The 26,188-nt window shown below is 45.1% G+C and overlaps 1 protein-coding gene across 12 annotated transcripts in view; it reads right to left on the reverse strand.

Moving 5' to 3' along the window:
• Positions 1 to 26,188, reverse strand: part of PTPRT (protein tyrosine phosphatase receptor type T) — a 432,610-nt gene that overhangs the window by 380,276 nt on the left and 26,146 nt on the right. Inside the window, exon 1 of one of the 12 annotated variants that reach the window (XM_086852379.1) lies at positions 7,255 to 7,395. The exons of the other annotated variants lie outside the window; for them this stretch is intronic. The gene's annotated coding sequence lies outside the window, so the exon portion shown is untranslated. Of the gene's footprint in view, positions 1 to 7,254; positions 7,396 to 26,188 lie in introns of those variants that run through there. 12 annotated transcript variants of the gene reach the window in all.

Here is a 26,188-nt window from a genome sequence, read left to right on the forward strand (position 1 = left end):
GTGAGTTTAATAATGCAGCTTTATCCATTGTTTTAGGCTGTGACAAGCAGGCATTGCTAGAGGCAAAGTGTGTAGTTAGTTTTAATGACTGGCTAAAGCAAACACTTGTAAGCTTTTAACATTATGCTATTGGCTAGAAAGTTCTTAAAAAGGTATTGTAACCAAGAAAGTTGGTCTGCTGATGTAGTGGCATGAGCTTTCACCATCTTCCATGTCTCACCCTGTACTGATGAAGCTGATGCTGAATAAAACATCAAGGAGTGCCCACCTGCAGCCCTGTCCCATTATTGATTAAAATACAGACCCAACATACTTTGACAATACAACTCCTTGAGATGCTGCCTTCAAAGCAGCAGCAGGAATCAATCTTCAGGTCTTTACACTGCTTGTCTGCAGCAGCAAAAGCACTGCAAATGATCCATGACTAATTCTTCTGAGTAAATGAAGAGAATTAAATCCATCCTTTCTTACTTATGTTACACTTAGGGGTCAATCCACTGCTGAGCTGCCTCTGTGCAAACACGAGTGCCCAGACAAGTCCTGAGGAGCAGGGGATGCTCTCCCAGCACCCTGAGGAGCAGGGGATGCTGTGCCCAGCACCCTGAGGAGCAGGGGATGCTGTGCCCAGCACCCTGACGAGCAGGGGATGCTCTCCCAGCACCCTGACGAGCAGGGGATGCTCTCCCAGCACCCTGACGAGCAGGGGATGCTCTCCCAGCACCCTGAGGAGCAGGGGATGCTGTGCCCAGCACCCTGAGGAGCAGAGGATGCTCTCCCAGCACCCTGACGAGCAGGGGATGCTCTCCCAACACAGACACTGAGGAGCAGGGGATGCTCTCCCAGCACCCTGAGGAGCAGGGGAGGCTCTCCCTGCACACTGAGGAGCAGGGGATGCTCTCCCAGCACCCTGAGGAGCAGGGGATGCTCTCCCAGCACCCTGAGGAGCAGGGGATGCTCTCCCAGCACAGACACTGAGGAGCAGGGGATGCTCCCCCAGCACCCTGAGGAGCAGGGGAGGCTCTCCCAGCACAGACACTGAGGAGCAGGGGATGCTCTCCCAGCACACTGAGGAGCAGGGGATGCTCTCCCAGCACAGACACTGAGGAGCAGGGGATGCTCTCCCAGCACACTGAGGAGCAGGGGATGCTGTGCCCAGCACCCTGAGGAGCAGAGGATGCTCTCTCAGCACCCTGAGGAGCAGGGGATGCTCTCCCAGCACCCTGAGGAGCAGGGGATGCTGTGCCCAGAGCTCCAGAAGCCCGGCATCCCCTCTGACCAGCCACACACGGTGGGGAGGATGGGACAGCCAGCCAGAAACCCCTTGGGCTGTATTCCCATTCCTTCCTAACTTAACACTCCAAACTTCTCTCACACTCCTCCATTTCTCCCTTAATTACTACAAGTAATTTTATTAATATACTTTGCAGCACCATTAACTATTACCTGAGGCTTATCTTTAAATATGATGAGACTACATAATCTTAATGGCACTAATTAATACTACCATGAATTTAAAATTTCACAGATCTGACCAACAAAGAATATAAAGTGTGATTTGGGGGAAATTTTTTGGTTGGTTGAAATAATTTTTGTTGGCAAAGTAATGCCCCTGTCAAACAGGAGCAGAAAAATGTGAGTTATAAAAGCAGAGATTTAAACTAAAACCAACATAACTCCCCCAGGAATTAAGACAAACATGGAAGTTTGTCCAAAACACTCAACGTTTTGTCACCAATGCAGACTCAGGAGACACTGGGAAGGCAGAAGTAGGGTCCCATTTGTTTGGATTTTTTTTTATTTCACTATTTTCTTGTGTTCTAAGCACAGAAACAATCACCATGCTCTCTCTTGATACTGCTTTGGTGGCCAAAGGCTGATGACCACCGATGGCACAGGGTGGTGAAAGCTCTAGGAGCTTCAAAACTGAGCATTGCATCAGCCAGAGAACAGAGAGACCTCGTTCCTTCAGTGGCACATTTAATATTTAATCCTCACAGCACATCCTTTCAGAGCAGAAAGGCTAAAGCAGTGTGTCCTCAGCAGAGGCGCTGCCAGAATGTTCAGATTTATGACTTTTGTGACTTACCTTTCAAAAAACTCGGCACCAAAATTTGCACTGGTTTTTTTTTTTTTTATTTCTGGATTTTATTTTTTCCATTTTCCCTCTCTCTCAGTTGAGCAAGGAGTTTAAAAAAAAAACAATTTGCTTTATTCCCAACTCCCAAAATTCAGCAGCTCATGAATCCAAGAGAAACACACCAAGTGCAGGTACTGCTGCTGTGGTTTGCAGAGGCTCTGAGCAAACAGCTCCAGTTCCAGCTCTGAGGAGCCACAGCTGCTCCACTCAGAAAATTGTTCTGGGAACAGAATACAGCAGTCAAACTGCCCCAGAGATGCCATAAATTACATTGTCCAAAGAAGAGAGATGTATTTACTCTGCAGTGATACTGTAATTATCAAGAAAGTGCCCTGCCTTTGCCTGTAAGTGCTGTGTGCAGTAATTAATTTTCCTCTGCATACTGATGTTTGATAGCAATATGTAAATCACTGGGTACTTACTACAGGTATCTAATAAAACATATCTACTGTCACACTCTTGAAAGCATCTTAAAACAACATTAGGAAGCTGTATGAGCACAGAAATGCAGCGTCCTTTTGTGTCTTTAAAGCAGGCTTTAGGGAAAAGGTCTGATAGTGCTGACACCTGAAACAACTGCCCTGATTTTCCAATTATTTTATTCTTGACAAACCCTCATTGCAGTTGAGGGGCTCAAGAGTTACAGCCTGAGAGTCTAAAAATCTGAGTACTCAATAATGCCAGGGAAATTCTGGTTACTTTGGTGTCCTGGTGACCCCAGAGGGCCCCAGGGACACCCAGCCAGGGTGAGAATGATGCAGCTTCTGCCAGGGCTGCACAGAGCTGGGGACAGAGCAGACACAAGTCCCACAGGGAGAAAATATCCTGTGGCACAGTCTTTGCAGGAATCTCACCATCCTGCCACCCCAGGCAGCCCAGGCCAAATTCAAAATTTGCACTACAAAAGAGAAATTTTCCTATTTTCTTCCCAGAGGTGAGCTCCTTGGCTTTACCATTCCCAGGTATGCATAAACTCCAGGTTTATGGGAAATACCCACACCTGGGAACTAAAGAAATCCTGTACCTGGAGGGGAACATGAAGCCATTATCTGGTATTGCAAAACAGTTCAAGCACAGCTGGAGCTTTCCCCCTCTGCCACATCCCAGGCAGCTCAGCCCTGTCCATCACCACTTTTTCCTAAATAATAATAAAAATGCACAATTATCCCTTACATCCACCACTTCAACCCACTCCATCAGCAGTAAAGATATTTCAAAGGTGATTTCTCAGCTCCTGAAGTTGTGGTGTCAATGGCAGGCTCTGGAAAAAAAACCAACAAATTAACAATGATTTTGAAATCCTGCAGGGTAGCATCACACCCGAGGGACACCACCATCCCTGGGCCCCAAAACAACCCTCCAGTGTCTCCTTAGGGTGCCTGGGCACTGCTCTTCAGTCATTCCTGGCAAGAGGAAAATCATCCACAGCCTGACCCCAGCACCCATTGCTGCTGTGCTTAACTGCAGTGAAATTACCCCCCAAATTTAAAGTAAAACCTAAATACGTTGTTTTCTTACACTATAAACTCTTGTAAGTGTTGCACATTTGAATTTGGAGGCAGAGGAATGCTATAATAATCACATCACGTACATATCCTTGACTTCTGCAGAGGCCACATTAACTCCAGAGTGAAAAATAAAATCTTGATCTTCCAGAAAAACTATTGTAATTCTGTCTCAATAAAAGCTGGAGGAAGATTCCATTGGGGATTTATTCAACTAGAAGAAAAACTTATTTTTCAGGAGAAAAAAAAAAAAAAGAAAGAAAAATACATAACTTCTTTTCTTTTTAAACAATATACAGCTTAATTGGAAATACAGAATAAATTAGGACAAAAAAGCCCAGGGAAGTTTAAGGCAAAAACTCTTTAGCAGCTTTGCATACTTGAGTATGAAGCAGAGGCAAATCAACTGATAATCTTCTCTGCTAAATTTATACAGGAGACAGAATATTCTCTTGAGAAGTTGTTTCTTAAAAAAAAAAAAAACAACTTAGCATTTTACTTGACCAAAATTATTTCCTATTTAAATAATCATCCTTATCCACCTCCAGACATAGTATTCTTTTTATGGTGATTTACAGAGTAGCTCTGCCGTAAGTGCTGTGCAACACTCACAAGGTCTAAAGAAGTTAATGGTGTGCTGGAAATGCTTGATAAAGAATTTTTACTGTCTTTGCCACTTGACAAAATCAAGTAATAAGCATAATAAATAGATGTATCAGACGTTAATGCTATGAAAGCTTTTCTAATCTTTCTGTCCATCCTCCTTGCACTTATTCTGCGTGGGACATGAGATTTCTCTGTCTTTGAAAATAAAGCTCAAATTATCTCTTTTTAACCTTTCTCCTAGAAATGCCATCTGTTAATAATAATTTAAAAAATAAAAATTAAAAAACGGCATTCCAGCACATGAGGACTATAGTCCCATTTTTCCTATCCTAAAGAACACTGATGTCTTTTGGGGCTTACTTAAAAACAGGCACCAGACAAAATGAAGAGAATAAAAAGCAGTTCTATTTATTGAAGGGCATTCAGGTACATCCAGGACAGATGAAACCCCCCAGGGGCTGCACCCAAAATGGACCAGGGGTCACGGGGGTTTCATACTTTAATAAGTTTGGTTCATTTGCACATTGGGGGTTAATATTCCAATTCCAGCTTCAGGTAATGAAGTCATTTACCCCGAGTTTGCTCCCTCAACTCCCTTTTGTTTCCATCTCTGGGGGCCTGAGGCAGTGAGGTGTCCTTGATTGCCAGGCCTGGAGAGGAATTGTTGTGTCTGCCCAAACTGGGAAAGCAGCAGCTCCCAGTGTGTGTGGAGTTTAGAGTTATACACTGAGAACTGCAGGGTTACAAATAGATGGAAAATATAACAGCTAAAATCCTAAGGAATGAAGCTCCTCAAAGTGAGATATTCCCACCAATTCACCCCAGGGCGAGACTTTGGTGCCCACCTTCCTGAGCTGTGCAGGGAACTGCCCAAGAAGCCACTTCCACAGAAGGATCATTTGTCCTCCCACCCTTGTCCTGTTAAACCTTTTCACAGAGTGACTTTTGGAGGCACCTGCACCACGGAGCAGCTGGGCAGTGCAGCCCCCCCAGCTCCTGGCACTCTCCCACAGGGGCCACCCCGAGATAACCAGCACAGACACCCCGAAAAAGGGAAGGAAGAACCAGGACTTTAAAGGAGAGCTCATTAATGTCATTGGTATTATAGAGGTATCCTCGTGTGACAGCATTGATAGGGACTGAACCAGAGCAGGAATGCAAGTCTTAAAATCTGAGCCCGAGACTCGACTGGAAAAGCTGGAACAGCCTTGGCTGCTTTGTGACAGGCTGCCCTGGCTGACGTTCCCCTTTTGAAGAACTTCCCTGTTGAGTTTTCCTCGGAAGGGCTTTGCTTTGCACTAAGATGCATTCAGACACACGAGCGCCTTTGATGTGTCAGGACCCACTGAACATTAATAACCCGATTACAGTGAAGCACACTCTTGATAAATTCCCTTCAGACAGCAAGATTTGCTTGTTCAGAAGTGTTTATTTCCACCCAAACCAGTGTTTCAGCCAGGAGCTCTCTCAGTGTAACAGGGGGAAGTCCCTGTGCCCCTCTCTGCTGTGTGATTGCAGAATTCCCATCTCCTCCTCTGACATGGGGATCCCAGCAGGAATCACCAGTTTTGGACAGCATCACTTCCAGAGGCACCAGCAGCCATCCCCAGGCGCACAGAGGCCATCCCATGCTTGTCAATACAGCAACTCCCAACATCTGCCATCTACTCCTCTGCTCCCACCCTCCTCTGCAGAGTCACTCACCTTTTCTTTGCTGCATATTTCCAGTTTGCTGGCTGATGCTAAATTGAATAGCTGATGCTAGATTTGCTTTTGTCACAAGGTTGCTATAGACCTTGACTTTTCTCACTAAAGAAAATGACTTTGTGTCATCCCTTCGTGGTTGTTTATTATGGCAACTTCATAGTGCCTCCCAGTATGGATGTCTTTGATTTTGAAAGAAAATCAAAACAGGCACATGAAGTGTTCTGGGAATGAGGGCAGTGATGAGGAGGCAGAAAAGGACTACATCATTAACTTACTTTGGCTATAAACTCAGCAGAGCCCAATCTCAGCATTATTACGGTCTGTTTCAATTTTAAAGTTCAAGTTTAAAAGGAGATAAGATTAACCATTCACAGGCTACAATCTCTGCTACAAAATCCTCACTCATGGCTCCAAAATCTGGGTGTAAAACTAGTCACTGCACAAGTCAGCTACAAAACATCACCTACAGCTCCCCTGCTTGCTAATTCTTCAGCTTGACTGAGAGGCACAGCAGATGCACAGCAGCACCACTGCACATCCCTCTGACTGCCAGCTTGTCAGGGAAACGTGTCTGACTTCTCCCTGCAAGCTCTCCTTGCCTTCAAAGCTTCCCTCCTCTCCCCAGCCTAATCTCAGTATCTTTTCCCACTCTCATTTCAGAGTTTCCACTAGAAATAAACTGAAACAGCAATCCTACAGCAGGAGGTAGAAGAGCAGCACCCCAAAGCCCAGGCTGCTGAAATACTCCCCTCACCCAGCACACACTGCCCAGATCTTTGCAGAAAGAAAAGCACCAATTAAAGCACAAGTTTGGTTTAACAGAGTTTAACACACCTCGTTCATGGTCAGTGAATGCTTTCAGACACTGAAGTGTGCTGGTTCAGCTGGGTTAGAGTTAATTCCCTTCCCAGGCTCTGCTTTGGGGCTGGGGTTTGGGTTTGTGCTGAACACAGGGTTGATAATGGAGATGTTTTTGTTATTGCTGAGCAGGGATTGCACAGAGCCAAGGGCTTTCCTGCTCCTCGTATGGACACGCTGGGGGTGTGTGGGGACACAGCCAGGACAGGTGACCACAACTGACCCCAGGGATATTCCAGAACTTGTGACATCAGACTCTGTAAATACACTGGGGGAAGGGGAAAGAAGAGGGGAACATTTGGAGCCATCCCTGAGTGTGCTGGAGCCCAGCTCCCCTGGGAATGGCTGAACTGCCCAGCCATGGGGAGCAGGGAATGAGCTCCTTGTTGGCTTTGTGTGTACACCTTTTGTGTACACCCCATTAAACTGCCTTCATGTTACCTCAGGAGCAGTCACTGTTCCTGTTCTCCTTCATGTTACTTCAGGAGCTGTCACTGTTCCCGTTCTGACTCTGTCCCACCCCACTGGTGGCTGCGTGAGCATCTGTGTAGGTCTTGATTATTCCATGGGCTTAAACCCTGTGAGGGCCTTGATTGTCCCGTGCGGTTAAACCCTGTGAGGGCCTTGATTGTCCCGTGGAGTTAAACCCTGTGAGGGCCTTGATTGTCCCATGGGGTTAAACCCTGTGTGGGCCTTGATTGTTCTGTGGGGTTAAACCTTGTGTTGGCCTTGATTGTTCCGTGGGGTTAAACCTTTTGTGGACCTTGATTATTCCATGGGGTTAAACCCTGTGAGGGCCTTGATTGTCCCATGGGGTTAAACCTTGTGTGGGCCTTGATTGTTCCATGGGGTTAAACCCTGTGAGGGCCTTGATTGTTCCGTGGGGTTAAACCCCAAGTCAAGAAGCCACAAAACACTGTTAGGGTTGGCAGACACTCTCTTTATTAAACACACAAGGTAAATAAGCCCACGTTTCTGGAGCAGGAAACCTCCTTTAAGTCATGGAGCTGCTTTGCAGTGATGATCACACAGATATGCAGCTACACACACTGCGTGCAAAAAGAAATTCAGTGGTGCTTGCTGCAGAGAGAGGGGTGTTGAAGCACCTTAGGGGTTTTGAGTCTATACATATATAAATAGAAAATTAACTCAAACTTTAAACAAGAGATTAAAAGTACATTCTGCACCATTACCATAGAATTCACAAATTTATAACAGGATAAAACAGATTATAATTGCTTTGTTATGTTCATAGTTTTAAATAAAAGAGGGGATTTGATACCACATAACAAAAAGCACAGTTATGAAGTTTCGAGGCAAGAGGAAAAGAAACAAATCCTTACCAAATGACCCTAAGCAGACACAATATACCATTAAACACTGATAACAGCAATGCTGCATCTAATCAGGATGAGAACATTTACCCCAGAGCTCTAACAGCACATGGAATCTGCACACACAGATTCCCGTGGGGCACAGCGAGAAGCCCCCAGTGACCCCCAGCTGCATCCAGGAGGTTGGCAAGAGCCATCCCAGCATCTCTGGCAGCCCCAGGAAGGTTTCCCGTGGATCCCTGGAGCCAGTGCTGGTCCCCAACAATGCTGGCTTTGAGCAGCTGGGGCTGGGCACACAGCCTGCCTGTCTGGGCAGCCTGCTGGGGAACACTGGGGCTCTCACGCTCCCTCACAGCCCAGCTCGGCCAGATGCAGCTCCAGACAACTGCAACCACAACATCTGCATGCTGCAGTCCTCCAGGGCACCTTTGCCTTTCATTTCCTGGGTTCACTGGGTTTTAAGGCAATTAGACATTTTTAATTGAAGTGTTTAACATTCACCCATTTGTTACCCTGAAAGTTATTCTGCCTTTACAGAGGAGATTTTGTTGTAAATGAGTAAAGGCGGTGATATGAACTTGCACATATTGTACAGGTTATGGATTCTTGTAGCCCCACAGAACCACAGAATGTCCTGAGGTAGAACAGACCCCCAGGATCCCCCAGCCCAGCCCTGGCCCTGCCCAGACCCCCCAACAACCCCACCCTGGGCATCCCTGGCAGCGCTGTCCAAACGCTCCTGGAGCTCTGGCAGCCTCGGGGCCGTGCCCATTCCCTGGGGAGCCTGGGCAGTGCCAGCACCTCTGGGGAAGAACCTTGCCCTGATACCCAGCCTAAACCCCTCTAACACAGCTCCAGCCATTCCCTGGGTCCTGTCCCTGTCCCAGAGCAGAAATCAGAGCTGGCCCTCAGGAGGAGCTGCAGCCCCCGGTGGGATCTGACCTCAAGCTCCTCTTCTCCAGCCGAACCAGACAAGTCACTTCAACCACTCCTGCCCAGTTCCCCTCCAGACCCTTCACCATATTTCATTTTCCCCACTCCCTGCACCCAGCCTATTCCAGCAGGAAGGGAATGTCTCCTGCAGGAGCCAAGAGAGCAGAGCCCCAGGGCTGCTGGGGATGCAAACCCTGAGCCCTCACCGACGCTGCTGGGTGCTGCACAATCAACTGGGAGTGAGACCACATCTCACAGCACAGGAAAGAGCTGAAACCAGAAATTAAACTGCTCCTGCAGAGGTCAAGCACATGAAAAGCCATGAGATTGGACTGATTTTCTTTGAGGTTTTTTTATTCCCCTTCAGAATAATGTGCTGCTGGTGGTGTATTTGTATTTCGGTGGCAGAGAAAAGGCTGCAGCACTGCCTGTACCAGGCAGTGTGCAAACACTGCTGAACCTGCCCTGAAGATCCTACAACATCAAAAAACTCCGCTTTATTGAAGAGAAAACAAATGCACACTTCACATTTCTTTTTTAGCAACCTTAGGGTTCAGGATGCCAAGTGTAATAACATCAGTTGACACTTCCACAAAAACACATGGTGAAGGGAGAAGAGATTTTCAAGGGGAAAAAAAAAAAGCACCTCAAAACCCTGTACCAAATATTGTGACTTCTCCCACGCTCCAGCAATGCTTCTGACATTTCCCAATGTGAAACCAAGCTCACATCTCCTGCCCACCCAGAACAGCCTCGACTGTTTCTTCCCTGCAATGGCTTTTCTTCCTTTCTCACAACATATGTTCAAGATAAACATCTGAGACTGCAAAGAAGCACCAACTTTTCAGTGTTAGTGGCTGTACAGCACATCATCTGGAGTTATGGGATGGGGTTTGTTAAAGATGACATTTCAAGGAGCCAAGAAAGTGCTACATGATCTCTTCTCAGCAGTCCCAGTAAGAGATTTACTCTCTCTTGGCAGTCCATGGCAACAAACTCCATCATTTTTATTCCACTGAAAGTAGATGCAGGATTTATATTCCATGAGACCTGTACACATTAATGCTAATTGTGCAACAGCACAATATTTTCTTGAGCAGTTTAGGAAACTCTCAGATAAAGGGTAGGGAAATTCAGGGATTTTCTGGTACACTGGCAGCAACAAAAATACAGCAAAGGGTGATTTGGTGCTGATATTGTGGTTGCATCTGAAGCAGATGAAGGCTGCTGAACATGAATTTAAGGGAAGGCAATACCCAGTTGGTTTAGAGGCACATAGGAAATTCTGTAAGGGCACCTATGGATGCCAATGCAGTCAAGCCAGGCTGGAGATCAAACTCAGCTGTTTGCTGTCATCAGAAACACACCCCACTGCTCCTGAGTTGCTGGAGACGGCCATGAAAACTGGCTGTGACAGCTGGAAAATCCTAAGGAAAGGTTTAGTGGGTTTATTAAGGCATAATATGGTTTTATTTTCATTCCCTTGCAAACATGCAAGCCAGGAATTTGGTATTGTTACAACCAAACTTTCAGCTTTTACACTTACTCTGGAAACCAACTGCTCTTGCTGAGGACTGTGACATATTGGCAAAGGCTAAATTCAGAGAGTTTTGGGCCCACCCTGCTGGAGTCAGTGTAGCGCAAGAGCCACAGTGAAATGGAAAAAAGGATTAAATTTTTCAATAGAATCTACCCCCCAGTTGTATTGTATGGATAGATATCACAGCTTTGTCTGTGTGGGAGCTGCTCATCAGAAAACATTCCTTCCACCAACACAGAAGGCTGAAATCAGGAGTGCTAAAAGTTGTCCTCATAGGGCCAGAAAAAACCCTTACACTGGAGATACTTAACAGGCAGAAATGAGACACTCAGGAATTGGGTATCATCTGTTATTTGTCACAAACATGGCATTTAAAGTCAATTAAAACAAGCTCCTACCAACTCCCCGCACCCCCTGCTGTCTTCCCAAACATCCCTAAGGTCCCTCAACAGAACCTGTTTAAAAAAAGAAACCCCCCAACCTGAGAAGTTGACACACAGACCACTGGCATAAAAAGTAACACTCTGAAAGAACAATCAATATAATTTCCCATTAGTTGTCTTCACAGATTTATCATTTGGGCTTTTCCTCAGCAGCCTTGAGGGGAAAATAAGAGATGTGTGTGACTGCACAGGAACTACAAAAAGACTCTTAAAGGCATTTAGAGTGCTATTGCAATCATTTCCTTTCAACAGATGAATGAACTGAGGACATTAGGCATGAAGAAAACTAATTTTCAACAGAATAGCACCTATACATTACGTTCCAGCTGGGTGGGTAACCTCTGGAGCTGCAGGAGCTGCCCAGAAGTCTCCAACAGAAGTTTCCTCAGCAGAGCTAGGGACACCTCACCCTGCTAAGGGATGTTCTCCATTTCCACCAAGCTCTGAGGGCTCTCAGCCATGCTTCAGCCCCAGAGAGGAGACACAGCATCCCTTCCTCAACACAAAACTCTCTGGCACTGGCTCCTGGACCTTGCCCTGCTGCTGATGCCTTAGGATTCAGCTTTTCTATTTTCCAGATCCTGTACTGCTTCAGTGTATAACCCTAAACTCCACACACAGTGGGAGCTGCTGCTTTCCCAGTTTGGGCAGACACAACAATTCCTCTCCAGGCCTGGCAATCAAGGACACCTCACTGCCTCAGGCCTGAGAGATGGAAACAAAAGTGAATGGGGAGTGGGGAAAACTGGGGGTGAATGACTTCATTACCTGAAGCTGTAATTGGAGAATTGACCCCTGATATATTAATAGATCAAAACTATGAAAAACTCATGACCATTGTCCATGCTGGTTGTAGCTTTTGACTGCCCAAGGTGTACCTGTTGAAGGCCTTCAATAAATACCTGCTTTTATTCTCTTTATTTTGTCTAGCCTCTGTTTTAGGTAGCCACTCTGAGGCATCACTGCATACAGGGATTATTACCCTGCAAACCCCAGCCACACAAGGGCTCCCATCACCAATTCTCCCAAGTGATGCTCTTACAGAACACCTCATGCATGCCCCTGAATAGAACCCCTAATTCCAAGCTGTTAGCAGAGTCAGAGCCTGTTGGGGTCCCAGGCACAGCAAATGTCCCTTTATCTACAGGCTTGGACACTTGAGAGAACGCTGGGTTTAACATAAGACCATGGAGAAGGCTTCTAAAAGCAAGTGGAGAATCTGGGAATATGAATGGGTGAATTAGATAGAATTATGTTAAGCTACTGGGTGAAAAATATAGAGTTTAGAGGCTGAGATATAACAATGAATAAGAGATAAGATGGAGGTTCTTGGGCATTGGCTTGTCTTTGCCTTCCTTCTTCTTCATGGTTTTGGGTGGTGATGGGTGATTGGGTGAAAAAGTGTGGAGCACAGGTGTTTGGTTATTGGGTTAAACGTAAAAATTAATTAGTTACCATTTGATAATTGGATAGTTTGTGCTTAAAAGCAAATGAGTGCTAGACATTAGGCTGAGTGAGTCTCCTCAAGGTCACTTTGCTCCTTGGGCAGGCACGGTGTGCTGCCACTCACAACCAGCCGCCAGTCAAACCTTCATGGAGCTGTGGTGGAAAACACAGGACCACAGAGCTAAGAGTCTTCACCCAGCAGGACCCAGACATGTCAGTGAAACTGGAGCTCAAAGGCATTTAAAAAACACTTTTATGTACTTCCTTTCCCTATATTTAAATTCCAATACCACAGTTTCCTGTGTCTCATGGCCACCAGGAGGGCTCACTGAGTTTGGGAGCTGTCTCTCCTGCATTGCTTGTACTGATTTAACACATATAACCAGTGGCCTGTGGACAGAGCCCGAGGTGGCCATCTGGAGCTTGTTAGGTGAGTGTGTAGAAGTGCTCACTGTCTGTAAAAGTGTAATATAGAGAAGGTAAAATACACATCCTAAGTCCAAACATGAAAACAGTCTCTCTGCTCATCTATCCTGATCCTGGGGAAAAGAACCGGACACTTTTACATTTGGTGCCCCAGAGAACTCCACAAGAGCCTGGTTTAGTGACTTGGAGCACCCAGCTCTGAGCTGTCAGAGCCCAGGGTGCTGCTAAGGCACAGCCACAGTGCCCAGAGCTGCATGCACCCCACAGAGCCCAGTGTCCCATTTGGGGTCTGCCCAGCAGCTCCGTTTGACCATGAAATGCTCCCACACCATTTATCCCTCACGCCTCTCTCAGACCACCTCACATCCTGGGATTGTTCTTACCCAGCAGAGAAACCTCCCAGATCACTTTGAACCTGCATCACAGGGAATACTGAATGTATCCCCTTCACTACAGAGCCAGAGAAATTTCTGACACTACCCATTCATTCTGATTTTTTTTTTTTTTCCCTTCCTAACTCTTCCTTGACAAATGATAAAAGCCTCTAAAACTACCTCTGCTAAGCACTAGATACACATAAAATCTGTGCTGTTGTGCTGACGGGTTTCTCCCATGGCTCTGAGCTCCCAGGTCCTCATTACAGTCAGGCAAGGGCTTTCAGGAACTGTAATTGCTGCCTGACTGAACAAAACCCACCCTGAGCATGGAGGCAGAGCCTGCTGTAGGAAATGGTCAAAAAGACACTGGGGGGGACAAAAAAAAAAAAAAGGAGCAGATTAATTTCAGCAGTTACCTGGAATTACTCAATGCTTGGAATACTCAAAATATAATCTAAAAGCAGATTGCTTTTGTATGTGCAAGATTTCTTTCAATGGCACACAGGTTTTCATCCCGTTCCACCAGCTCCCACCAGCAACACTTTTGGGTCAAATACTGAAGATCACATCCAGGTTCAGGGTTAAAAACAGGGTTATAAACCTGAATTAGCATCACAAGAAGTGAAATACTTTGAAAGATAGATCAAATATGTGCTTTAAATTAGAATTAAGCTAACACAGTGTAGATTTGCATTAGCTTCATCCAATTATTATTGGATGAAGGGATGAGGGATTATTTCTCCATAATAAAAATGAGATGCAGACCTACAAACCTGAATAAACCCTGTAGAAGACAATCCCTATTATCTTTTTTCTTTAGGCTTTGTTTTGAGCAGCCAGCTTCCTTTAACATCCTTCAAGACAAAGCATCATCACACAGAGCAGGGGAAGAACAAAGCTACTCCTTTTATCTGCTTCTCCATCTTCTGAGTAAATATTGCATCACTGCTCTCCCTAGGAAACACCTTTCATCTTTGTTTTAGGAATGGGGACGAGCTGTTGTGGTCATGAGAGGACCAGAGCTGCAAGGGCAGCCTCCCTGCCCAAGATAAAAGCCTGTGCAGGGACCCCCCTGCCAGCCCTGCCCACCAGCCTGTTCTGCTCACAGGGCTCAGCACCAGCCCTGGCTGCTGGGGGCAGCAAGAGCTTCTTTCCTTTAGAATTTCAGCTTTTATATTTTCCATCTATTTGTAACCCTGCAGTTCTCAGTGTATAACTCTAAACTCCACACACACTGGGAGCTGCTGCTTTCCCAGTTTGGGCAGACACAACAATTCCTCTCCAGGCCTGGCAATCAAGGACACCTCACTGCCTCAGGCCCCCAGAGATGGAAACAAAAGTGAGTCAGGGGCAGCAAACTCGGGGTAAATGACTTCATTACCTGAAGCTGGAATTGGAATATTAACCCCCAATGTGCAAATGAACCAAACTTATAAAAGTGTGAAACCCTGTGACCCCTGGTCCATTTTGGGTGCAGCCCCTGGGGGGTTTCATCTGTCCTGGATGTACCTGAATGCCCTTCAATAAATAGAACTGCTTTTTATTCTCTTCATTTTGTCTGGCCTCTGATTTTAGGTGGCACAAAAACGCTGAATACTTGGTAAAGTTTCTTTTTCGCTTTCCCCCTGAGACAGCATCAAAGCAGCGTGCAGGAAATCCCTGAGGGTTCTGCAGGAAATCCCAGAGGGTTCTGCAGGAAATCCCAGTGTTCTGCAGGAAAACCCAGTGTTCTGCAGGAAATCCCCAAGGGTTCTGCAGGAAATCCCAGTGTTCTGCAGGAAATCCCCAAGGGTTCTGCAGGAAATCCCCAAGGGTTCTGCAGGAAATCCCCGAGGGTTCTGCAGGAAATCCCTGAAGGTTCTGCAGGAAATCCCCGAGGGTTCTGCAGGAAATCCCTGAAGGTTCTGCAGGAAATCCCCGAGGGTTCTGCAGGAAATCCCCGAGGGTTCTGCAGGAAATCCCAGTGTTCTGCAGGAAATCCCTGAGGGTTCTGCAGGAAATCCCAGAGGGTTCTGCAGGAAATCCCAGAGGGTTCTGCAGGAAATCCCCAAGGGTTCTGCAGGAAATCCCCAAGGGTTCTGCAGGAAATCCCTGAAGGTTCTGCAGGAAATCCCAGAGGGTTCTGCAGGAAATCCCAGAGGGTTCTGCAGGAAATCCCAGTGTTCTGCAGGAAATCCCCGAGTGTACATGGCTAGGTGCCATCTGCTCCCCTTTCCAGAGGAAGAGTCACAATATTTATATCCCCCAGAGTCCCCACATTAGCAGTGCATAAAGACTCTGCTCCTGCTGCACCACTCTGCACAGGAATATAATGGCTGCAGAACAGATGGGGAAAACAATACAAGGATATTATTAGGACAAACCCATATTATAAGGAATGGGTCTGTTCCTTATATAATTACCCCAGAGCTGGGAGGGGTTTCTAGAGCGCTGCAGCCTCTGGAAATGTAAAGATTCCACAGAACTGATCTTAAGGTTCCCTTATTGTAGAACAACAACATTTACCCTTAAAATGTTCCACCTGTACTCTGAATTTTTTTAAAAAGGGAAATATGGTAAAACAGCAGAAGTTTCTGTGGCCTTTTTCCAAGAGTTAATCCATCACGAAGCAAAAAGGGCATGGAAAAGAAAGTGAGCCTGCTCTGATGGTGGTCTCCTCTTGCATCAGTCCCTGACTAATCCTACAGCCCCCACCTGCCTCTGTTTTTGTGTGAAGTGCTCAGTCTGGTACTCCTGCCCCTCCCTCCCCCTCTGAGCCTCTTCTGATATCCCATCCCATAAGGAACACATCTTGGTTCTGCAATTCCCACCTCAATTCTGCTGCCCCTTGATGACAGAAAGGTACATCCTAGACACTGTGAATATTGGCAGCTGCATAAAGGGAATAACTCTGCACCAGAGACAGCTCAGATGATGAGATATTTGCTAAGTCTAGGAAATGTCTTTACTCTTTCCCAACCAGTTCCCATTCTATAAGAGAAAAAGATTATATATATATATATATTGCCCAGTCTGAGACTGGGAAGTGTTACAGCCCATCTTTACTGGTCATCTGCAGCTTTCAAATAATTTATGCAGAAAGTTACTTAAAACATCCCCCCAATAAAAATGCATCCATTTCTGATTTAAAACAAAGTTCAATTCCCATTTTTGAAAAACCTTTTATCTTCAGGAAATATGGAGGCTTCGAAGTTCAGTCATTTGCAGCTCATTTGAACATTAATGGAAAGAAATGTTCCTCCGCTTCAAACTATTTCCTCAGTCAATTAGACAAATCCCTTAAGTGGAGTTGGTGAAGCAGTTCATGTCCAGGAACTTAATTAGTGCTGAATTCCCAGACTTGCATCCACCTCAGCCACACCAAGAGTCACCTAGGGGACCGTGCAGGAGGGGCTGTGGGGACAGCTGGGGACACCAGAGGGTCAGGACAGCCAGCACAGCAGCTGGGACAGAGGAGGAGCGTTGGATGAGGATGCAGGATCCACCAGAAAGGAAAAGCAAATTCAAAACCGATGAAAGACTCAGCAAAGGTTCTGCCTTTTGATGGTCATTGAGAAAACTCCTCCAGCAAACCCTCAGAGTAACAGCTCTCCCCTGTGCCCTTGCTGAATTTCTCACTGACATTTGCAAACTATTCCTGCTCCACTCCCCTGCAACTTGAATTATAGTGCCACTTGCACATTTGTTTGTCCTAGTTAGCTGCTCTGCTCCTGACTGTGGCTCGTGGCACTCCTGATTAGGATTGCTGGCACAGCACCTTCCAGCATCACCAGGAACAAGCCAGAGCTGCCTGGAGAGCCCAAAAGCTGTGGGAACAAGTGCAGAAGCAGAGTAGCTCTACACTGACAGAGCTAGAGCTGCATTTCACACTCTGGGAAGCTGCACTTCCATGGGAAAGAGCCTGGAAAGCATTGAGAAATTTCTAAAAATGATTAGGGTCTCTTGGGAAGAAAGAAGTTTGATCAATATTTATAGAGAAACTGAGCTAGGAGGAGAAAAGAGCCACCCTTTTTGCTGGTGATGGCACAGTATTACAGCAGAAACTAACTGAACTCCTTAATAAAAGGTTCATCTAAATTTGTCTCATCCTATGAGGGCATCCCTGGTTTCCACTTGCTCCTAATCTCCAAGTGAGTGCAAATCTTGAAAGTAATTGATAATTATGCTCTTAAGACAAAATAATTCTTTAAATTTCTCTGAAAAGGCAGATTGCAGGTCAGATACAGTTTTTAAAAAAAGAATATTGTTTTTTCAGCCTCCTTTTGCATGCTCCTAATTATCACTTAAGGAGAAATCAAACTCCACTGCTTTTTGTGGTCACACACCTGACAAGGTCTGTAGCAGATGGAGAGGAAAACACTTGAGCAGGTTTATTCTACACTGCCCTTACTCCTCACACCAGATTTAGCTCTCACATGGATAAAATTCAAAGATACAAACGTCCAGTCCCTGGTCCTCAGAGTCAGCTGGGATTCAATAGGATGTTACATCTACATTAATCATGTAGGCCCATTTCTGCAGCTCCTGGGCACATCAAGTCCTTTTATTAACCTGCTTGGGTCCTTGGACAAGAGAGAAGTTGTGTTCCCTCAGGATATCTGCAAATAAATCACAAGGGCTCAGATTTGTCAGGATAAGCAGGTGCCTAAACACATTTCCAACAGACCCAAGAGGCCTCAGTTCCCCAAGATTGGGAAATAAGTTGGTAAAAAAGGGCACGTGCAGTCTCACACCATGGAACAATCCTTTCACAGGCTGAGGCAGGATAAACACAACTCAAGGAAGAGCTCAGAGGGTTCATGGCAGAACTGCATGCCACTAAGATTTTTCCCTTCACAGGGAAGTGCAAGTGATTTCCAGACACTTCCCATGCTGCTGCACTTCAGTTGGAGGAAAAATAAAATCCAGTAATTAAGTTTAAATGTAGTTGAACAAAGTTGAAATTTATTAAATATATTAATAGAAATTTATTTAAATGTAATAAATATATTAAAAATCAAGCCTGTCTGTCTCTTCACCCCTGAGTTTCCCTGGAGGGTCCAGGGCAGCTGCCTGTGCTCACACAGCCTGGGGGCAGCTCTGCTGAGGGTGATGAGCAGGAACACCCAGCTCACACCATGGAATTAAAGGGGGAGAAGGCAAATGAACCCAAGAACCATCTTCAGGGGTGTCAGAACCAAGGGAAAAGCATCACAAAGAGATGGAGCAACTAAAACCAGCCCAAAAGCATCCACTACATTTTTTTTTTTGGTTAGAGCTCATATTTCTGTTTTGTTTATTATCAGAAAGGAGTACAATATATTTCTTATCCCATAAAATACACATATAATTTTTGTGGTAATAAGACCCAGGAGAGGCATAAATATTCCCATGGGTTTCTGCAGTTCAGGAGAACACTGTAAAACAGTTTGATAACTCGGAGATTACATTTCCCTCTATTCACCACACACACACACACATATAAAAGCCTGCCAAGGGGAACGTTATTGATGCTTTATAACTATGAGCCAATAAACCTCATGAATTTCATTTATTTGAAGACTGCAATAGAAGCAGAAAGATAAGTAGCATCCTTAAATTCAGGATCATTAATTTAATCCCCACCCCCCAAGACACAGCAGCAAGCTCTCTATGCTAAATCTTCTCATGGTTCTTTTACCAGTGCAAGCAAAACCAGTAAATGCCACTTGGGAAGGAACATTACAAGCCCATTCAGCAGAGTATCCCTCCTGAATTACCCACAGCAAATGGCAACGAGATGTTTCTTGTGGCAGAACTTGTGTTTTGCTCCCAGGGATAATTCAAAGCTAGGATAGAGAGGAGAGCAGTGGTGGGACAGGAGCAGCAGGATAGATGGGCTGGGCTGTTTTCAGCTGTTTGAGGCAAGGACCAGAGTCCTGGGGGAAGTTCTCCCTCCCAGGGGTCCTGCTCAGGTCTCGTGTCCTTCATTCCACACACTGGAGAGGATCCAGCAGCTCTTTTCCTTGGGAAGCTCTGGCACACAGCACAGGAGACATTCGAGTGGGTTGCAGAGCAAGGTCAGGACCAAGAGATTCTCCCCCCCTATCCAAAGTACCTACAAAGCCTAGAGAGGGTTCCCAGCAGCAGCAGCAGCATGGCCAAGGCATTCTACTTAAGAATCATCAGCTCAAACCTGCTGTAATAGTCAGTATTTCTCTGAGATTCTGTTAGCAAACACAACCCACCACAGTCACCCTGCCTCACATCACCTGGCTGATCTGTGGCCCTTGGCACCACAGCTCCATTTGCAGCAGCACAGAGAGCATCAGCAGTGCTGATAAAACTGCTCTGCATGGAAGGAAAGGTAGATAAAATCCTTTAAACAGTTAAAGGCTTCAACAGAGGAGAAATAAGATGCCACAGAGTGGGAAGTGCCAAAAATCTATCAGAGGCAGGTTAGCCCTCATCAGTGGTGCTAAATGGGGATAAATGGACATGTTCAGCCAGGCAGAAACAGCACTGTGGGGAGCTCAGCCAGGGAGGAGGAGGAGGAGGGAGCAGCTCCCCTTCCAGATGGGATAAGTTCAGCATCTGTCTTGTTCTCAGCCTTGAATGCCTAAATGCATCTGAAAAAAAAGTCACCACACAGAGGCAGAGCCTGAGATGGGCAGAAGGAGATGTGGCATCAAACAGCACATCTGGGCAATACAGCCAGGCAGAACTGACACTCCTTCACTATTTGGACACTGTCCCCTGCTTGTCCTTGCACATTTTGAATCCAAACCTCAGGTTTATTAAACCAACTGCTTAGTTATGCAAGTTTCTCGCAAAGCATCTCTACTCAATCCTGGTGCAAAATTTAATAAACCCCTTGACTCCTGACCTTTCTGTTTTAAAATTTGAGGTTCTGACCTGTGAATCATCAATTATCTGCCCTACCCAAGCAAAAATTTTAAAAAAAGAAAGGAAAAATAAAGAAATGTCGGTTGCTTGATCTGAAGCATCCCTGTATCCCAGCTGCTGCTGCTGCATGGTTCAGCATTCCAGAAGGGAAGTGGGAGAAGCCCTGAACAGCAGAGGAGCAGCTCTGCCTGCACACAGGTGAAGTTCATTTACTTCTGGAATTATCCCCCAAAATCTGTCTCTGTGTTCTTGCTGCACTCAAATGCACCTGCAGCAGTTACAGGCACCACAGAAGACACTTGTTCAAAATCAATTCACTAAATGTAAAACAATTCCCTGTCCCTACAATTACTAACCACAAGCACAAACTGTGCCTCCCCCAAAACCCCAGGGCATCTCAGAACTGATCCTGACAAACAGTGACTTTGAATCAGGTTAGTTGGGGGGATTCTGTTGCTCTTTGGGTGCAGATTTCACATTCTGCCTCCCCATAACACACTAAACAAGACAAGAAAACCATTCTTTTATTTCAATACACACCCTTAAAAATAGAACTGAAGCTCACACACCAAGACTTCACACAAATACTACTGTTTGACCCAGAAGTATCTCAAAAGGGAAAATAAATTGGCTGGGCCAGATGTTTAATCAGGAACTGAAGTGTGATACAGCATGTGGGTACCTATATTGTGCTATCTTCTTTAAATGCCCATGTGTGAAAACAATCTTAGCTAATAAATAGAGAGTAGAAATCTATTAAGCCTTTTGACAACTAACACTGCATTACCCAACAGACAAACCCCTAATGTTGCCTTTAATATTCCTTTAAAAAAATTTATGACTATTCAAGCAAGTAAGAAAAAGACTAAAATTATACACTTGAAACACACAAAATTCTCAAAATAAATTATTCACTTGCTTAAGCCAGCACCTATTCAAATGTATTTCCTTGAGGCAAAACATCTCTTCCCCAGTACCATCACTCTCTTTGAAAGCAACATTCATCTTCTTTCCCTCCTTTGGAATGGAGGCTTGATGGGAAGGCAAGGACAGACCTTAAGCCTTCATTTCTCTTCCTGCCTCTCCCCCACCCTGCAGCCTTGTCCTACAGCTCCCCTCGGGGCTCACCCTGGAGGCAGACGGGGATTTGGGAGTGCTGGATGCCAATCGTGGTGTTTGTGGTCACTGGCTCAGCTCTAATGGGAAGACAGCAGTTCATGGCCAGATTTGGGCTCCCTTTGACCATCCCATAGCTCAGATAAGCCTCTTTTCGCTTCCAGCATGAGATATTTTATATTTTAAGATTCTATGGCTTTAAACTCCTGTCATCTAATTGATCTCATGCTCTAGCTCCAAACCACGAATATTCCTCATCTCTAGTGGTTGTGCTTTACCTTCTTCAAGCTGTAAAATGAAAAATGTTGTGGAAATGAAGCCCATGGTGGGCACCTTGACACAAACCCCACCAAAATTATGGGCAAGCCAAACTGACATCCAACATTACCTACATCTCCCTAGGGATCACTGGGTCTTGCAGCTGGAGTATCACTTTAGGGCTGGCCACGAGCAATACAAGAGAAGTTTGTGCCCTGGGGATCCATGAAAGCAGATTTTCCTTAATACAGATTTAAGGGAATGAAAGCTGGCATTTTATGGAAAATCTCAGAAATGCACAGCAGACAAGGCTGACCTATGAAGGAAGGAGTGCCCAAGCCCATCTTCTGGTTGCATTCACCAGGATAAAATAAAAATTTTTCTCCAGCATTCCTGGAACATAATGAAAATGCCAGATAAAAAAACCTGGGACATCTCACAGCAAGGCTGGAGGGGGAAATATTGGAAGATTTATACACATCTGGAGGTAAGTGGTAGAAAACAGTCTGCAGAAGGTGCAAATTTCATCTTCCCAGCAATTCATCACCTCAGAAGACACTTGCTTTGGGCAGAGAGACATATTGCAAATTTGTTACTGATTCCTCTTGGAAAACATTTCAGGATGGTTTCATTTCCCAAAAATAAAGTTAAATAAAGGCAGTGTTATCTGCACCCAATACAAAACACATTTTACATGCACAGCTCGTGGCTGGAGCATGTATTCAAAATGTAACAAAAATTATAAAAAATCTTCAAAAAAAACATGATCAAAACAACTCTTTTCTTCTTCCTTGTCAGAAGCATCAGCTATTTCAATTCCTATTCATTCTCCTGTAGGATGATCAATGGTTTAGTTTACAATAACAGTTAAAATTTGAGCTCTTCAGAGCATTTACATGGATTAAGTTCCTACTACCATTAGTAAGAATTGCAATTAAGAGGCTGCAAAACACAAAGATGAGCCAAATTTATCATTACTTTAACATTTATCACAAATTATAAAATCACAGAAGAAAATAAACACGTTCAAAAAAGCCAGGGAAAACCCAATCCTACAGCAAATACTAAATATTCTACACATAAGGAGAGGAAGCAACTTATTATCATTAACTGGGGCTTCACCAGGTTTTTAAATCATATCAATTAGGGAAAAAATCTTAATGACCTCGAAACTGAGAGATTATTTGGATGGCAACCCAAATTTTGAATCCCAGGCTGTTCTGCCAAAGAATGCTCAGCTTACTTCACACCTGAATGTCTTTTTATCACCACTCCTGATGCTCACACACAAAAAAGGCTTTTTCTCTGAAAAGTCAGAAATTATAACAAAGATCTTAGCCATAAATAGCTTTCATGGAATTTTCTTTATTAGTTTTTCTTATATTAAACAAACTTCTGGGTCTTTGAGACTTTCATACACCTGAAGACAGATATTTTTCTCACCAGGTCACAAGAATAATCACATCCTTATTACAGGCCCTTTTAAACCCACTCCTTCACTAAAGCTTGGGGCACAACATTTGAATTAAAAGCATCAATTAATCTTATTTCAAAAATATCTTGAAATTAAAAAATAAAAGGATGGAGCTCAGGTTTGATGCATCTAGGAACCTACAATGATACTGATGCCCAGACAATGTATTTTGCTTGATTAAGTGGTAAAAGCTGCATTAAGCACCTTCTCAGTGCCTGCAGCACTCAGCAAGATCATGTTGGATTCTTTGATCCCAAAGTGCAGCTCCTGGACTCCTTCCTGCTCTAATTAGACCTGGAGGTGAATCCTCAGTCTCTGAACCATCATCGCTCCCCACCACTGGGGCAAAACGTGTCAGCAGGTAAAAAAAGGAGGGCCTGCTCTGGATGGCAATCAGAGAGCTGTGGATATCACCTCAGGGTTTACTGCAGCTCTCCTGGCTAAAAAGTGGGCAGTGATAAATGGAAAAGGATCTGCCTTACACAGACCAGAGAAATTTCAATGCTAAAGGCAAAACCCCTGATTTGCTGCTACAGGGATGCAGGTTGAACAGGAGAACTTCCCCACTTTGTGTTTGATAACACAAAGTTCTGCCTTGGATCACAGAATCTCAGAAAGCTCTGGGTTAAAGGGACCTTAAAGATGGTCTTGTTCCAAACCCCTGCCATGGACAGGACACCTTCCACCATCCCAGGGTGCTCCAAGCCCTGCCCAGCCTGGCCTGGGACACTTGATCACCAACACAGTGACCATCACTTCACCTGCACAGCCCACATGGCTTTAGAGAACTCCCAAGAACATTGCTCTGTCCTGCAAACAAATCTGGATACAGCTGAAAATATAACCTAGAAAAATCAGCTGTGTGTTTCAGGCATTTGTTCTGACCTAATTATTTCTAAATAAGCCCAGAGGGGGTTGGGGTATTTCCCCCCTCCCTTTTCTCCAGGTAACACTGGAAATCCCCAGCTGCATTTCTCACCCAGTGACTTCAATAATTCTCCTCAAAATGTAGCAATAGATCAGCTGAGGGATGGGATGAGCAAGTGTCTGAGTATTCTCTGGCATGTTTTCAAGCAGAGATTTCACATGACAAACCACTGACCTCTGGAGACCTCTGGGCTCAGGGCACAGATGGGCCCATCTGCAAGGGACATCCCTTAGCACAGCAAGCACTGAGGATTTGAAGAGATGGGTGCAGCCAGAAGGGCCCAGTCAGGTATTTCCCCATGGGTGGAACTCCTTACCTGACACACCACTTCACAGGGGGATGCTACTGGAGCTTGCTTTCATTCAGGAACAAAACTGCTTCTTTATATTGAAATTATATTGAAATTACTTTCCTTGTTCTCACTCTAAAAATAGTTCCTGTTAATGCTCAGCTTTTATCAGGAGCTGTAACATACCCTGGAGATTCAGTGTGAGGCCAGCCCAGACTTGGGGATTTTAAATCTGCATCACATCTCCCACCTCATCTCAGAAGTCATAGTTCACAAAGCCACAAAACTCATCAGCTTCTGTTCTTGATTCATTTCCAGTAATTGTTTGTAAAAGCACCTTGTTCACCCAGGGGCTGCTGTGGCTCAGGAGCCTGCAGGACTGGCCGTGGCACGGTGACACAAAAGGATCTCCTTCCCTCAAAAGCATCAGGAAACAAAGATTTCTTCAGAGCCATTGCAATAGCCTCTCACCTGGGCAAGTTTCACAGCTGTATTTTATAGGGAGGGGAAAAGGAGGGAGGGAGGAGACTAGAAAGTGGCTGTAATCCTGACTTCAGAGGGGAAAAAACTGATTTTCAAAACCAAGTTGGTTTAAAGAGTGATACAAAATATCTTCCTATTTCCACATGACTAGAAGACACTCTGCTAACTGCAGCCAAACAAGAAAATAAAGAGAAAGGTGACAAAACAGAGTTCTGGATTCATGCACACAGAAACCTGAGACTCAAATTCACCCACTGAATGGGATGAGCCCTGCTGCCCCTGGAGATGGGGAATGGGAGAGAAGCAGCTCTAGAACACAAGAAGTTCCAAAATCTGTGGTGTGTTTGCAGAGGAAGAGAAATAAAGAAGTTATGTGATTATTAAATGTACTATGTACTGAGTAAAATCCAAATACTATGACTTAGCCTAGAGGAGATGTGCAAGTTTTTTATATTTCCAGTGGAATTAGTTTTTTTTTATTTGTGAGTTTTAAAGTACAACTTAAATGACCTGAGCAACCACAGAGTTATCAGTGTGGCATCAGCCCCAGGTAAAAGAACTGAATAGCTGATACAGAAATCAATTAATATAGAATTAGATTAATTAATCCATAAATCCATGTTGACTAAAATAAGTGATATAGTAACAGGATCCCTTCCATAAAAATTTCTTAAATGCCAGGAAGGGGAAATGTTGATAAAGTTACTTCAAACTTCCACAGGGCATTTCCCTTGGCATGAGGTGGCACCTGCTCAGTTCATCTGCTGCAGCAACACAGGGCAGGGACCTTTCCCACATCTCCTTCGTGGGGAAGACATCCTCTCCTCTCCAATACTCAGCAATTTTGGCTTTCCAGTCCTGCTCTGGGATCACTGGCACAAAACATCCTCAGCACAGCTGACAGGGCATGCACATGAGGGGCCAGAGATGAGGTGCAGCCCCTTAGCCCCAGTTTGCTGGTGTGGAGATAACCCAGCCCACCTGAGTTCTGAGAGCTCTGGGGGGTTCAATGGACAGGGAAAAGGGATGGGAGCAGGAAGCAGCCTGCAGATGGAAACAGGATGTGGGACATGAGAAAGGAAGGAGCAATAAGGAAAGTCAGGAGCTGGTTCTAGTGAAGGGACTGGGAGAGGTAAAGAGTTGTCAAGGAAAGGAAAAAAGCCACAAACATTTTATATGGAGGCACTTTTGAATGGATTTATTTATTTTTTTTTCTTTTTTCAGACATTTAACTTAACTACTCTGGGGCACCTTAGATCCCCGTTCTTGCTCCACAGTGCCTCCCTTCTCCAGAGCTTCTCAGAGGTCAGGAGGCTGTGGCTGGTGCTCCACCACAGCTCAGGGCATCCCACGAGACCTCAAGGGCTCCAGCTCTGGAGGAGTCAAACACCAAATCTGCTCATTCCATCTCCCTCACCACCAGCCAACCTTGGCAACTTAATTATAAGTCATTTCTCTCACAAA

The sequence above is a fragment of the Cyanistes caeruleus genome, chromosome 16 (assembly GCF_971803275.1).
Source record: "Cyanistes caeruleus chromosome 16, bCyaCae1.hap1.1, whole genome shotgun sequence".
NCBI classification, from domain to species: domain Eukaryota; kingdom Metazoa; phylum Chordata; class Aves; order Passeriformes; family Paridae; genus Cyanistes; species Cyanistes caeruleus.